This window comes from Moschus berezovskii, chromosome 8 (genome assembly GCF_049115385.1).
Source record: "Moschus berezovskii isolate FMDL1 chromosome 8, NW_MosBer_1.0, whole genome shotgun sequence".
NCBI classification, from domain to species: domain Eukaryota; kingdom Metazoa; phylum Chordata; class Mammalia; order Artiodactyla; family Moschidae; genus Moschus; species Moschus berezovskii.
The window spans coordinates 94515267-94528321 of record NC_142467.1 but is presented as its reverse complement, the minus strand read 5'-3'; the positions used below and the strand labels follow the sequence as shown (position 1 = coordinate 94528321).

General features: G+C 48.9%; 1 pseudogene; it reads right to left on the bottom strand.

Moving 5' to 3' along the window:
* Positions 1–1439: 1439 nt before the first annotated feature.
* Positions 1440–1832, bottom strand: LOC148777132 (small ribosomal subunit protein eS24 pseudogene; annotated as a pseudogene).
* Positions 1833–13055: the final 11223 nt, after the last annotated feature.

The following is a 13055-nucleotide window of genomic DNA, read 5'->3' as shown; positions in this document are numbered from 1 at the left end:
AAACCCCTGACTGGCCAAAGGGGTTGTTCAGTAGCTTCTCCCAGCTCCATCCAGGCCCCTGCAGTGTAACACCACAGCAAGGCATGTCTCTGGAAGGATCGCTGGCCCCACCCTTCTCAGGAATGAGATGACCTGGTGGCCGTAAGGCTGACCCTGGGGGACCTGTGCAGGGCTTAGGGGCAAGAGGGAGAGCTGCTTCCCTGAGTCCCAGCCCTGGACCCGTGTGGTCTGGACTGGCAAGTGATGAGTTAACCAGTGTGCGGCCTGCTGGGAACATGATTCCCTCCTTCCCCTCCCCTTCTTCTGTAACTAGGACAGCCACCCACTGGCCCCAGAACAATTGCCAATTCTCCTGGAATCCCCTGTGTTCCTGCTGGGCTGGTGAAGGGGGGGTTTAAAAGAGCAATCTGAAAACCCAACCCAGCTTGCCTTAAAGCCCACATATGAAAGGCAGGCTCGTGCTAGCCCTCCACTGTCTGTCTGGTGGTCCCTGTCTGAATTGCCCAAATAAACACCTCCCTCACCACCGGGGCTTTTAGAGTCATTTTCCAATGACAAGTTGACAGGATGCCATCTCCATGATGCACTGGGGCCCAGTGTGGCATGTTTCCTCCTGCACAGAGAGCCTCATCTCACCCCACAAACTAGTCTGGAAACTAGGGTCCGGGGGCTTCTGAGTTGGCCAGGAGAAGCCAGATTGGGGTTGGGATTTGGAGGTGACACCTGTTTACAGATCTTGTCACAAGGTAGAAGCAAGTCCTAAAGTTCCGAACTGGTGCTCCTGAGGGGGCCCCAGGAAGTGTGGATAGTGTGGGCCAGTATCACCTCACAGCCTGTGAGGAAAGACAAGCCCCTTCCTCATTACCCAGGCCTAACACCAGGCTCCATTTTACTTGGATACACTACAGAATAGGTGATGTAAACATTTATTCTCTTCCAGTTGTAGAGGCCAGGAGTCCAAAATCAAGGTGTCAGGACAGCTGGTTTCTTCTAAGGCTGTTGAGGGGGTTCTGTTACAGGCCCTTTCCCAGACACCAATCCAATCCAGTGAAAGTGAGAGCTTTAGTCACTCAGTCATGTCTGAGTCTTTGCAACACCATGTCCCCATCAGCCTCCTCTGACCTGGAATTCTCCAGGCGATACTGGAGTGGGTAACCATTTCCTTCTCTAGGGGATCTTCCTGACCGAGGGATCAAACCTGTGTCTCATGTTTCCTGAATTGGCAGGCAGGTTCTTTACCATTAGTGCCACCTGAGAAGCCCCCCGTCTTTGGTGGTCGCCAGACTTCGGTGGTTGCTGGCAATCTTTGGCATCTTTTTTTTTTTAAGTCTTTATTGAATTGATTACAATGCTGTTTTGTGTGTTTTTTTGTAAAAGGTCTTAGTTTATTCTTTCATGAAAAATCTGCACAGTCACCACAGATACAGTCGCTGCAGAATCTACTTTTTTTTGCCAGCACCAACATCGGCCTTTTCAGTCCCCCTGACTTGCTTCATTCTGTTCTTGAGTTTCTTTGGCTGTTTTCTTGAGGTCTTTTTCTTCTCATTTAGGCCATGTCTTGTAAGCCTGTGTTTGGGCTCTTTCTTCGCGTAATGCAAGGAATCATAAATCATTCCAAAGCCAGTTGTCTTGCCACCACCAAAATGGGTTCTCAATCCAAATACAAAGATGACATCTGGTGTGGTCTGGTACATTTTGGCCAGTTTTTCCCAAACTTCTGTTTCAGGTACTGTTGCCTTTCCAGGGTGAAGAACATCTATGACCATTTGTTTCTGCTGAAGTAGTCGGTTGGTCATGAACTTCCTGATCCAGATAGTTACTGTGTCATTCATGATGGCAGCTGATCTTCAAGCCGCCAGGGAGGAAAAAAAACACAATACTTTGTTTTATGTTTTGTGTTTTTGTCCAAAGAGGCATGTGGGATCTCAGCTCTCCAACCAGGGATTGAACCCACACCCTCTGCATTGGGAGGCAAAGTCTTAACCACTGGACCACCAGGGAAGTTTCTAATCTTTGGTATCTCTTGACTTGTAAATGTCTCTCTGCCTCCTTCACACAGCCTTCTCCGTGTGTGTGTGTGTGTAATCTTTGGTATCTCTTGACTTGTAAATGTCTCTCTGCCTTCTTCACACAGCCTTCTCCCTGTGTGTGTGTATGCGTGCATGTCTGTATCTCTTGACTTGTAAATGTCTCTCTGCCTCCTTCACACACCCTTCTCCGTGTGTGTGTGTGTGTGTGTGTGTGTGTGTATGCGTGCATGTCTGTCCAAATTCCCCTTTTTGTAAGATCACAGTCATGTTGGATTAGCACCCACCCTAATGACCTCATTTTATCTTGATTACCTCTGTGGACATGAATTTGAGCAAACTCCAGGAGACAGTGAAGGACAGAAAAGTCTGGTGTGCTGTAGTGCATGGGGTCAGACACGACTGAGCGACTGAACGACAACCTCTGTGCAGGTCTTATCTTCAAGTACAGTCACATCCTGAGGTCCTAGGGGCCAGGACATCAACATGTGAATTTGGCTGGGAAAAGAGGTCACAGTTTTCAAAGATAAACAGATTTTTCAGGGATGCAACTTCTGGGAAAATTGAGGAAAACGGCTTGTCATTTAGTCCACAACCTTACAAAGAGTTGTTCACCGTTTCTGTGAACAGACCTGCAGGGTCTAAACATCCCCCCTGCTGCTTCTGCCTCAGATGAGCTGTCTCAATAGGCCCACGCGTCTGAGCACTTCATCCTGTGCTCAGTGTAACCAGGACTGGTGCCCCAGCATTCACAGGCTGAATTAGTATTTATCAGACATTATTGTCTTTTTATTTCTTCTGTTTGTATCTGATGGAGCATCATATGGTTGGGCTGCTGTTTTGTTGTTGTTTTAACTGTATATGGTTAAGTCATAATGGGCTTCCCAGGTGGCACTAGTGTTAAAGAACCTGCCTGCCAATGCAGGAGACGCAAGAGACACGGGTTCGATTCCTTGGTCAGGAAGAGCCCCTGGAGAAGGAAATGGCAACCCATGGTATTCTTGCCTGGAAAATCCCTGGGACCGAGGAGCCTGGCAGGCTAGAGTCCACGGGGTTGCAAAGAGTCAGACACCACTGAAGCAATGGAGCACACAAGTCATATTAGCTCTGATTTTTATTTCTGGAGACAAAAGGGAGGTGGAAGAAGAGACTTGTTATAAAAAGAATCTGCAGGGACTTCCCTGGCAGTCTAGTGGTTAAAATCCCATGCTTCAAACATAGAGGGTGCGCATTCTATCCCTGGGTGGGGAACTAAGATCCAGCATGCTGCGCAGTGTGGCAAAAAATAAAACAACTGGGACCCTTAGGTTGTTTCCATCTTTTGGCTTCTGTCAGTCATGCTGCTGTGAAGATGAGTGTGCCTGGATGTCTCTGCACACCTGTTTTCTGTTCTCCTGAATGTATACCTGGGAGTGAAATTCCTGGCTCCTATGGTAATTAACTTTTAAATGTTTAAAAAACATTTAACTTTTGAGGAACTGCCAGGCTGTTTTCCATCGCGGCTGCCCCATCTTAACGCTCCCGCCAGCCCTGCACCAGAGTTCCAAGTGTGTCTCCATCTTCACCACTTGTTTTCTGAGTGTGTTTCTTGTTTTAAATAATAGCCATTCTAATGGGTGTGTTAGGGCTTCCTTGGTGGCTTAGTGGTAAAGTATCTGCCTGCCAATGCAGGAGCCACAGAAGACAGGAATTCGATCCCTGGGTGGGGAAGATCCCCTGGAGAAGGAAATGGGAACCCACTCCAGTATTCTTGCCTGGAGAATTCCATGGACAAAGGAGCCTGGCGGACTGCAGTCCAGTGGGTAGCAAAGAGCTGGACACAACTGAAGTGACTGACAACCACCACCAATGAGTGTGCTAGTGGTGTGGATAAGCAAATGGTGGTCCAGCCGTCCAGTGGAATGTTGCTGCTGGTTGTTTGGTCTCTCAGTTACATTCTTTCTCATGATGGTTTATCACAGGATATTGAATATGGTTCCCTGTCCTGTACAGTAGGACCTTGCAGTTTATCCATTTTATATACACTAATTTGCATCTGCTAATCCCAGATTCCCAATCCTTCCCTCCCTCATGCCCCTCCCCCTTGGCAACCGTAAGTCTGCTCTCTATGTCTGTTAGTCTATTTCTGTTATATAGATACATTCGTGTCATATTTTAAACTCCATATATAAGTGATATATGTTTGTTTTTGTCTGACTTAGTATAATAATCTCTTGGTCCACCTATATTCCTGCAAATGGCGTTATTCTTTCTTTTTATGGCTGAGTAATATTCCATTGTATATATGTACCACATCTTTATCCATTCCTCGGTTGATGGACATTTAAATTAATTCTGTGCCATCAGTTTAGTTCAGTTACTCAGTCGTGTCCGACTCTTTGCGACCCCATGAATCACAGCACGCCAGGCCTTCCTGTCCATCACCAACTCCCAGAGTTCACTCAAACTCATGTCCATCGAGTCGGTGATGCCATCCAGCCATCTCATTCTCTGTTGTCCCCTTCTCCTCCCGCCCCCAGTCCCTCCCAGCATCAGAGTCTTTCCCAGTGAGTCAACTCTTCGCATGAGGTGGCCAAAGTATTGGAGTTTCAGCTTTAGCATCAGTCCTTCCAATGAACACCCAGGACTGATCTCCTTTAGAATGGACTGGTTGGATCTCCTTGCAGTCCAAGGGACTCTCAAGAGTCTTCTCCAGCACCACAGTTCAAAAGCATCAATTCTTCGACGATCAGCTTTCTTCACGGTCCAACTCTCACATCCATACATGACCACGGGAAAAACCATAGCCTTGACAAGACAGACCTTTGTTGGCAAAGTAATGTCTCTGCTTTTTTTTAATATACTGTCTAGGTTGGTCATAACTTTCCTTCCAAAAGGAGTAAGCGTCTTTTAATTTCATGGCTGCAATCAGCATCCGCAGTGATTTTGGAGCCCAAAAAAATAAAGTCTGACACTGTTTCCACTGTTTCCCCATCTATTTCCCATGAAGTGATGGGACCAAATGCCGTGATCTTTGTTTTCTGAATGTTGAGCTTCAAGCCAACCTTTTCACTCTCCTCTTTCACTTTCATCAAGAGGCTTTTGAGTTCCTCTTCACTTTCTGCCCTAAGAGTGGTGTCATCTGCATATCTGAGGTTATTGATATTTCTCCCAGCAATCTTGATTCCAGCTTGTGCTTCTTCCAGCCCAGCGTTCCTCATGATGTACTCTGCATATAAGTTAAATAAGCAGGGTGACAATATACAACCTTGACATACTCCTTTTCCTATTTGGAACCAGTTGTTCCATGTACAGTTCTGACTGTTGCTTCCTGAACTGCATACAGGTTCCTCAAGAGGCAGGTCAGGTGGTCTGGTAGTCCTTTTCATTATAGGGGACTGGAATGCAAAAGTAGGAAGTCAAGAAATTCTATGCCATAGATACTGTAAATAGTGTTGCTATGAACACAGGTACATGTATAGGATGGCAAGATTTTTTAATTAAACTTTCTATTTTTTATTGGGGTATAGTCGCTAAGGGTCGGACACGACTGAGCGACTTCACTTTCACTTTTCACTTTCACACATTGGAGAAGGAAATGGCAACCCACTCCGGTGTTCTTGCCTGGAGAATCCCAGGGACGGGGGAGCCTGGTGGGCTTCTGTCTATGGGGTCACACAGAGTCGGACACGACTGAAGTGACTTAGCAGTAGCATAGCTGATTAACAATGTTTTGATAGTTTCGGGTGAACAGCAAAAGGACTCAGCCATATATATAATGGTAACCATGCATGCATGCTAAGTCACTTCAGTTGTGTCTGACTCTGCGACTCTATGGACCGTTGCCTGTCCCATAGGCTCCTCTGTCCATGGGATTTTCCAGGCAAGAATACTGGAGTGGGTTGCCATGCCCTCCTCCATTCTCTCCCAAACTCCCCTCCTATTCAGGCTGCCATATAACATTGAGCAGAGTTCCCTGTGCTATACAGTAGGTCTTTGTTGGTTATCCACTTTAAATATAGTAGTGCACCTGTCTGTAGGAAGGCAAATTTTTGTGTTACATATATTTTGCCACGATTAAAAAAAAAAGGTTTTAAATGTCAGGGTGAGGGGCTGTTGGGTGTCTTAGGAATGAGAACCACTGCAGTAGGCTTGGGAGACAGACTTGGAATCCAACCTACCGGTCTGCCCCTAGGAGTTAATAGTTCCTCTCTGTTTTGGCTTTGTTAACTGAGAATAGGGCAGTATTTGCCATAGAGGGTCTTTGCCAAGATTAAATTAGTTAATAGACATAAAAAGCTCCTGGAAAATGTAAAGTGCTCAATAAATGTTAACAGGCACTGGGAGGCCTACAGAAAGAGGGCCTAAGGTACTCATGCTCTCCAGGAGACCCATAAAATGTTTGCTGAGGCCCAGAGAGAAAGAGGGCAGAAATGATCAGCTCCAAAAATGCAAAGAGAAAACTGCAAAATCAGAACGAATACCTTATCACATGTCTCCACATTTACAAAGATGTGTCAACTCCATCAACCGCTAAATTCTGTATTCATAAAGATTTCATTACATTTCAAAACAGCTCCTAGGTTAAATTTTCTCACTTTGCAGGAATTCCCCAGCCTGCACAATGATTGCCAGTCTCAAATTGCACACATTCCTCTTCATTAAATATTTTCACATGCAATGCTCTAAAAAAGACTTTAGAGTTTTTAAAAACACAGGCACAGAGTTGTCGCTTCCTAGGGATATAGTCCTTTTTCACTGGTTTGCAGATCGAGGGGCGGGGTCTCCACTGAGACCTCCCAGTGCTGCCCCTCCCCCATCCTCCAGAGGTTAGCCCATCCCTCCCTCCTTGGTCACAAGATCACAGGATGGTGAGGCCAGTGGGTTCACATTCCCAGGCTCTTCTTTTGTCAACTGTGTGTCCTTGGGAAAGTGACTTACCCTCTCTGGAGCTCTCAGAGTTCTCATTTCTTAAATGGGCATGATGCCTCCACCCCAGGTTGCTGGGCAGATTCTGGTGGGTAACTGTGTCAGGTCCAGCCTTATGAGCCAGAGGCCTCATTGGCTCAGTGAGATGCCAGTTTCTCAGCATCTGTTCTCACCAGAGTACTGCACTGATTTTTTTTGGGCGGGGGCCTTGGCATGCAGCTTGTGGGAATCTTAGTTCCCTGATCAGGGATCAAACCTGGGGCCTCAGCAACGAGTGTGCTGAGTTCTAAACACTCATTACCAGGGAATTCCCAGTATTGCACTGATTTTATGGTTTGAGAGTTTCACACAATACCTGCAAGAGAGTTAGGTGTGTGTTTCCTCTGGCTGTCATAATAAATTCACACAAACCTCTCACCTCAAAGTCTGGAGGCCTGAAGTCCTCCAATTCAAGGTGCCTGCAGAGCTGTTTCTTTCCAAGGCACTAGGAGAGCGATCTGATTCCCTGCCTTTTCCAGTTTCTCCAAGCCACCCACATTCCTTGCCTCCTGGCCCTTCCTCCAGCTTCAGAGCCAGGAATGCAGCATATTTCTCATCCTTTTTCCACAGTCACATCTCCCTCTGACTATTAGGGGACAGTTTCCGAAATCACAAGCCTCGGCCAGGCCTGCTTGCCAGAATTGCCTTGCAACAGTAGGCCCTGAAAAGCAAAGTGGTGCTGCCTCTGAAAACTAACCAGAAGAATTCAAGAGGGGCCAAAAAGAGGGAGGAGATGCCTGCCCATAATATGCCCTACCAACCTCCCAGAATCCTTCATGCTTGAATCCATCTTGAACAAGAGATGCACACACCACCTGGAAGAACCAGGGATGTGTGTGTGTGTATGTGTGTGTGTGCTCAGTCACTCTTTGTGACCCCTTGGACTGTAGACCGCCAGGCCCCTCTGTTAAGAGAATTTTCCAGGCAAGAATACTGGAGTGAGTTGCCAATTCCTCCTCCAGGGGATCTTCCCAATTCAGGGATAGAACCCAAGTCTCTTTCATCTCCTGCATTGGCAGATGGATTCTTTACCACCGAGCTACCAGAGAAGCCCTAAGCCTGGTGACTCTGACTAAATGTGGGCCAAGCAAGATGACTGGCCAGAGACAACTCAGAAACCAACCTCACTATCATAAACCCTGAGCCTTCAAGCCACGTGGCAGAGCAGTCCTCCTGGGTTCCTTTATTTGCTGCTTTCCACCCGGGCACCCCCTTCCCAACAAAGTCTCTTGCTTTGTCAGCCCGTGTGTCTCCTCAGACAATTCGTTTCTGAATGTTAGACAAGAGCCCACTCTCGGGCCCTAGTAGGGTCTCCCTCCCTTCCTGGTACATGATCACAGTCAGGAAGGGATCTCTGATGTGGACCTCTTTGTGGGGGAGGGGGTGTTATTTTACCTGTCCCACTGGGATGTGACCGAATCTGTGTTGGGGGCGGAGGTTCACAGACGTGAGTACTGACCAAGGAAGTGAGACAGTGGCCACCTGTGGCCTCAGGCTTGAGGCCTGATGGCTCAGATGGTAAAGAATCTGCCGGTGATGTGGGAGACGCAGGTTTGATTCCTATTTCAGGAAGATCCCCTGGCAGAGGAAATGGCAACCCACTCCAGTATTCTTACCTGGAGAACCCCATGGAGAGAAGAGCCTGGTGGGTTACGGCCATAAGGTCACAAAGAGACATGACAGAACGCGAGAAAAAGCTGCCTGGCACTGACCCTGGGGTGATCAGGGCAGGGGGATAGTGAGGCCGAGTGTGAGAGGAGTGAGTTGGGATGTGAGCTTTGAGTCGGCTGGTTTGCATGTGAAAGGCACCCTAGGGTGACTTGTTTGCTCTCTCTGGGAATTAGCTGGCCCTGGGACGGGCTGAAGCCCCAGATGGCAAAGCATCAGAAACAAGAAAATAAAGACATGGTTAATACATCCATGTCTAACTAATACACCCAGAACATGGTTGTTGTTCAGTCACTAAGTCGTGTCCGACTCTCTGTGACCCCATGGACTGCAGCACACCAGGCTTCCCTGTCCACTGTCTCCCAGAGTTTGCTCAAACTCACGTTCATTGAGTCAATGATGCCATCCAACCAACTCATTCTCTGTCGTCCCCTTTTCCTCCTGCCTTCAATCTTCCCCAACTTCAGGGTCCTTTCAAATGAGTCAGCTCTTCCCGTCAGGTGGTCAAAGTATTGGAGCTTCAGCATCAGTCCTTCCAATGAATAATCAGGGTTGATTTTCTTTAGGATTGGCTAGTTTGATCTCCTTACTGTCTAAGGGACTCTCAAGAGTCTTCTCCAGCACCACAGTTTGAAAGTATTCATTCTTTGGTCCGTAGCCTTCTTCATGGTCGAACTCTCACATCCATACGTGACTACTGGGAAAACCATAGCTTTGACTATATAGACCTTTGTCATCACAGTGATGTCTCTCTTTTTTAATATGCTGTCTAGGTTTGTCATAGCTTTTCTTCCAAGGAGCCAGCGTGGTAGACACAGAGTAAATTCTTATTGAATCTATGGAGAGGAGAAAGAGAGAAAGGACGCAATAATCCTGTATCTTATGGACTTCCCTGGTGGCCCAGTGGTTAAGACTTTGCCTTCCAATGCAGGGGGTGTGGGTTCGATCCCTGGTTAGGGAGCTGAGATCCCACATGCCTCACAGGCAATAAACCAAAACATAAAACAAAGCGATATTGTAACAAATTCAATAAAGACTTAAAATCCTCTATCTTCATGTTTTCATTCCTGGTCTGGCCTTTTGGGTCTTCTGGGGCCTGGCAGAATGCTGGTTTAGAATGTCTGCGGGGGACACCAAACCTTGTAGTGTCTTCAGTCAACACCAGGTGGCAGACCGTCTCCACTGAGATTGAGAGGGAACACTGGAATGCTTGGACACGTGCAGTAGTAAGGCTGCTGCTGGAAGGTCCAAGGAGCACCTCTAGTAAGAATTACCTGGGGGTGGAGGGATGGGCTTACTTATTTTTTAGTCACACCACCATGGTGGCTTGTGGGATCTTAGTTCCCTGACCGAGGAGAACCAGGGCCATGGCAGCAAAAGCTCTGAGTTCTAACCACTGGACCTCTGGGGAGTTCCGAGGGAGGGACTTATTTACAATGCAGGTTCCCAGGCCCAACTGACCCATTGATCTGATTCACCCCTGGGAGGCTGACGATTGAGAAGTGGCTTCCAGGGTCTCCTCACTATGGTTCTGTCAGGGAGGCCCCCGTGAGAGCTAGGTGACTTATGTGAGACCAAGGGCTGGAGAATGTTATCCCAGCTCTACCCTTTGCCAACCGGATGACCTAGAACCAGTTGCCTCAAACGCCTGAGTTTTTTCTCACTGTCCTTTTTTTTTTTTTGGCCACACCACGCAGGATGCAAGATCCTCCCCAACCAGAGATCGAACATGTGCCCCCTGCATTGGGAGCACAGAGTCTTAACTACTGGCTCTCCAGGGAAGTCCCTGAGTTTTCTCATTGTAAAACGGGCTGGGGGATTTCTGAGGATGCAAGGAGCTGATGCATTTAAAGTGCTTTGCAGGCTTCCCTGGTGGCTCAGTGGTAAAGAATCTGCCTGCCAGTGCAGGAGACACGGGTTTGATCCTTGACCTGGGAAGATCCCACATGCTGCGGAGCAACTAAGCCCTTGCGCCAGAACTATTAAGCCCGTGCTCTAGAGCCCAGGAGAAGAACCTGCAGAAGCCAGCACTCTAGAGCCTGTGCCCCACAACAAGAGAAGCCACTGCAATGAGAAGCCCATGCATCACAACTAAAGAGTAGCCTCGACTCGCTGCAACCAGCAAAAAGCCTGTGCATCAACAAAGGCCCAGCACAGTCATAAATAAATAAAATTATTATTATTATTTTCTCTTATTAGGTTGTACCAGGTCTTACTAGGTATATGCAAACTCTTAGCTGCGGCATGCGGGATCTGGTTCCCTGACCAGGGGTTGAACCTGGGCCCCCTGCATTGGGAGCACAGAATCTTAGTGACTGAACCACCAGGGAAGTCTCTAAAATAAAAGTATTTTTTAAAACAGTCAAAAATAAAGTGCTTTGCACAGGACCCAGCATCCGTGGGTGCTTAGCCAGTGATTGTGGTTGCAGTCCATTCTTCTAGAAGAGCCAGGTCTAAATCAGGACCTTCTGCCTCCTTGCAGTCTTGGGGAGGGGGTTGGAGCTGCCCCCGTGCCCACCACAGCTGTGCTCTATAACCCTGCATTAGCAGTTTTTCAAACAAGGGGCCCTGTTCCGGTGTCTGAAAGCCGCTCGCTGAGGGGTTAAGCGCCGGCAGCCGCTGATGATACCTCGCGGCTGCCTCCAATCCCACAGTCAGATCCATCTCGCACCAGCCAGCCGTGAAACTGCCGGGCGCCCCACATAGCCAGCCACAGAAACTTCGCGGTGGGCACCCATGGGGAGGCTCGTAAAACACACTGAAGCTTCCCCTGCCGGCCCCGGCGGACCGAATATTTACAGACTCGGCTGAAATGAGACCCAGCAGGGCAAATTTCACAGGCAGCCCAGAAAAAGTCTCCTCGCCCCCATCCCTGGGAAAACAGGGCACAGGGTGAAATGCAGTCTGTTAGGTCAAGGCCCACACCCTCAGCAAGACAAGGTGGGTGGCCTGGGCTCGACATATTCGCTCAGTCTTGTCCGACTCTCTGCAACCCCATGGACTGTAGCCTGCCAGGCTCCTCTGTCCATGGGATTTCCCAGCAAAAATATTGGAGTGGGTTGCCATTTCCTTCTCCAGGGGATCTTCTGGACGCAGGGATGGAACCTAGGTCTCCTGGCATTGGCAGGCAGATTCTTTACCACCGAGCCAGCAGGGAAGCCGGAGAGAGCTCGTCTGTTTAGCAACGGCTTCCAGGGCATTTCCTGTGTGCCAGGCTCTGTGCTAGGGACACAGCAGTGACCATGACTGAGACAGATCTGCTCTGTGAAGCCCATGGGGAGTGTTTCAAGCAGGAGGTAGAGTGAGCCTGGCTTCCTGAAGGAGCTGACTGGAAAGACATCCCAGGAGAGGGAACAGAATGTGCAGGAGCCCCTGGGAAAGAATGGGTGCAGCAATCTGAGAAGAACCTAGCAAGCAGGAATGTGCGTGAGTTGGGTTTAGAATGACCTGTGAGGTCCCAATGGGGTCAGGGATCAGGCCAGCAGACACAGGTGATTTGGGGGCACTGGGGTGGGGGAGGGGATGGCAGGCTTCAGCAGTTGAAGGGATCCTCAGGTTCCTAGTAGGGATAAAGGTGTCTGTTATCCCAGAAAGGCAACCAGCACTTTCTGTCTCCAGGGAACTGGAAGCAGCCAGTCCTAGGGAAGGGGCAAGCCAAGGTGGGCTCATGGCCAAGTTATCTGGACAAAGATAACAGCAGGGGGAACCCGCTGCAGACTCCAGGCATGAGGTCCCCCCACCCCCGCTCCAAAGACCTGAATGTAGGCGGTAGGAGCACTCTGGCTAGCAGAGCTGATAAGGTTGGTAGGTTGGTAGCTCATGCCCAACCTGGACTGAGTCACAGCTGCAGGCTAATGACAGAGGCGGCTAATTCATGGAAGAGCAGTTGGGCGGGGGAGCAGGAAGAGTGGGAGAGAGAGAAAAAAAAGATGGAGAGATGGAGAAGGAACAGAGCTGCAGAGAAACAGAAACAGACAGACTCGGAAGGAAAAAGAGACAGCAATGCACAAAGACAGAGAGACTGAGACGCAGAGAGAGACACACACGGACCCAGATAGAGACAAAAGCAGACGCAGAGGGACCTGGAGACGCAAAGATATTGAACCTCAGGGGCTGCTGTGACCCCTGCCCCCCCACCACGTAGCCACTGGATGGTGCCAGAGAGCCACACTCTGCCCCGCGGTTGTCCCTACCTGGCCTCTTGGCAAGCCCCAGTCCTTTTCTCTCCACCTGCGTTTCCCTTACTGGTCCACTGCCACGTTAGCGGGAGGCCCGACCCCAGGATGGAGATGGAGATGAAGGCTGGAGCAGGGTTTCGCAGGAATCAAGGATGTCCAGAATCCCTGTAACCTTGCCACCCCCATGCCAAGGCCCTGGGCATGTCTCCTGTGCATAGCACTGCTTGTCTTGGGG